Below are 2,500 nucleotides of genomic sequence, written 5' to 3'. Positions count from 1 at the left end.
GAGGGTCTTCTCGCTCGCCAACGCCGCCGCCGCCCGCGCAAGCGCCCGCGCTCACGGGAGGCCGGCCACGCGATCGTCAACGCCAGGGGGCCCGCGCGGAAGAGAAGAGAGCGCGCGACACGGAGAGGGACGCGTGCCGGAGGGCCGCGGGCAGCACGCGCCGCCCACGCACGCCCGGCCCGCCCGCCCGCCGCCCCGCCCCGGCGCCACGCGGGCCGGGCGGGGGCGGGCGGACGGGGACGGGAAGCGGGGCGGGGAGGGAGGGGCACGAGCCGGCGGCCCGCGGGGTCCTGCAGGGGGCGCCGGCGCGCCCGGTGGCGCCCCGGCGGCGCCCCCGCCGGGCCGGGCCTCGCCGGCGCGGCATGGAGGGGGGGAACGACCCAGGGGGGAGGCGCGCATCGGCGGGCGACACCGCGGCGTCCCGCGGGCCGCCCGCCGGGGCACCCGTGGCCTGGGGCGGAGCCCCGCCCCCCGCACGCGCCCGGCGGAGGCGTCCCGACAAGGCACGGGGGGTGGAAGGGGCCGCCGGGAGGCCGGCGGGCCCCGGACGCGCGGCGGACCGTGGGGAAGAGCGGCTCGGAGGAGACGGAGGCCGGCCGGGACGTCCCCCGCGGCCGCCGCCGGGGGCGGGCGGCGGCCCGACGGGGGCGCCCCGGACGCGGACGCCGCTTCCCCTCCCCGTCGCCCCTCCCCGGCCCCCGCCGCGCGGCGCGGGACCGCCTTCCCCCGGCGAGCACACACCCCCCCCCGTCGCCAGGGTGACCCCGAGGCCGCGTGCGGCGCGAGGGAGGGCCCCCGAGCCACGACCCCGGCGCGAGCTCTCGCCTCGCTTCTCTCTCTTCTCTCTCGCGGGCGCGGCGGCCCCCGGCCCCCCTCCTCCTCCTCCGCCGCCGCGGAGGGAAGGGGGGCGGACGGGGGCACCACCGGGTCTGTCCTTAGGGGGTCGTAGGGAACCCGGCCGCCGCCCGCGCGCCTCCCGCCGCCCAGGCTTGGGCGCGGGCGTGCGGCGGGCCGGCCGGCCAGCCCCTGCGAGGAAGCCCCCAGCCGCGCACCCCCGGGGGAGGGAGGGCCGGCCAGACGCTGGCCGGCGGCAAACCCCGGGGGGGGCGATTGATCGTCAAGCGACGCTCAGACAGGCGTAGCCCCGGGAGGAACCCGGGGCCGCAAGTGCGTTCGAAGTGTCGATGATCAATGTGTCCTGCAATTCACATTAATTCTCGCAGCTAGCTGCGTTCTTCATCGACGCACGAGCCGAGTGATCCACCGCTAAGAGTCGTACGAGTTTGGATTCGCGGGGCCCTCCCCCCCCCCAGCGAGGAGGGAGGGAGGCGACCCCGCCCTGGACACGGCACACATCCCCCGAGGGGCGCCTCCTGCCGGCCAGAAGACACGACGGAACCACGACTCGGGAAAGGTCGGGAGGGATTCGCGGACAAGGGGCCCGTCCACACCCGGCCCCCGGAGGAGCGGGCCTGGACGCCCCCACAGGCGCCCCGGGGGTTCCCACCCCCAACGACACGGGGCGCCCGCGCGCGGGCCCGCGCGGTCCGACCGGCCGCCGGGCTCCCCCTCCCGGCGGCCGCCCGGCCGGCAGCGGGGCGCGGCGCGGAGCCCCCCGGCCTGGGGGCGGAGGCCGGGGGAGAGGCGGGGTGAGGGCCAGGCCCCCCCCCACGGCCGCTCCCCGCGGGCCCGCCGCCACGAACCGCGGCGGACGGGCGACCCCCCGAGGGTCTTTAAACCTCCGCGCCGGGACGCGCTAGGTACCTGGACAGGGTGGCGAGCGAGGGCGGGGCGCGGCCATCGCCCCCGACGCGGATCCCCGGCCGCGGCCGCCCGCGGGGGACGCGCGGGACCGCGGCGCTGCCGGCCCGTGACGCGGGGGATGGACGGTAGGGGCCCACGCGCGCCCCCCCGCGCCGCCGCCACCGGGGACCCGCCGCCCGCAGCGCGCGGCCGCCCACCCCGCCTACGGCTCCCCCCACCTCCCGGCCGCACACGCACACACCGCCCTCCTCTTCCCTTCACCCCCGCGACGACCCACACGGGCGCGCGCTCGGAGGCCGGCCACCGTCCCCCCCCGCACCCGCGCGGCCCAGGCCCCGGGCCGCGGAGGGCCCGGGGCGACGGCGGGACGACGCGGTTTCGCGGGCGGGAAGGGGGAGGCCGGGCGAGGGCCCGAAGGTGCCGGGGGAGGTCAGCGAGGGGCGGGGGCGGACGCCGGGGAGGGGGGCCGGAGGGAAGGGGCGGCCGCGCAGGGGCGGCGGGGCCGGGGCGGTCGGCCGGAGGACGGGCGCGGGGCTACCCCCCCCACGCCCAGGGCGGGCGGCCGGGAAGCGGCGGGCAGCGGGTGACCCCCCGAGCGCCACCCACCGGCGCCCCCCCATCCTCCCGCGGGAGGGGGAGCGCGTAGGGGGGGAAGGGAGGGGGGTTCCCGCGGCACCGCGCGCGTCCCGGGACGCGCCGCGGACGCGTACGCCCGACGGGCGGGGCGGGCGACCGG

At 81.7% G+C, this 2,500-nt stretch overlaps 1 non-coding gene across 1 annotated transcript; it reads right to left on the bottom strand.

The window, feature by feature from the left end:
- Positions 1–1,122: 1,122 nt before the first annotated feature.
- On the bottom strand, positions 1,123–1,275 carry LOC135230204 (5.8S ribosomal RNA). Its single transcript, XR_010320839.1, has one exon. It is a non-coding gene; the product is annotated as a 5.8S ribosomal RNA (ribosomal RNA).
- Between the last annotated feature and the right edge of the window lie 1,225 nt (positions 1,276–2,500).

This window comes from Loxodonta africana, unplaced genomic scaffold, assembly GCF_030014295.1.
Source record: "Loxodonta africana isolate mLoxAfr1 unplaced genomic scaffold, mLoxAfr1.hap2 scaffold_872, whole genome shotgun sequence".
Lineage (NCBI taxonomy): Eukaryota > Metazoa > Chordata > Mammalia > Proboscidea > Elephantidae > Loxodonta > Loxodonta africana.
Note: the sequence above shows the minus strand (reverse complement) of the source record. Positions and strands in the feature narration are given on the sequence as shown.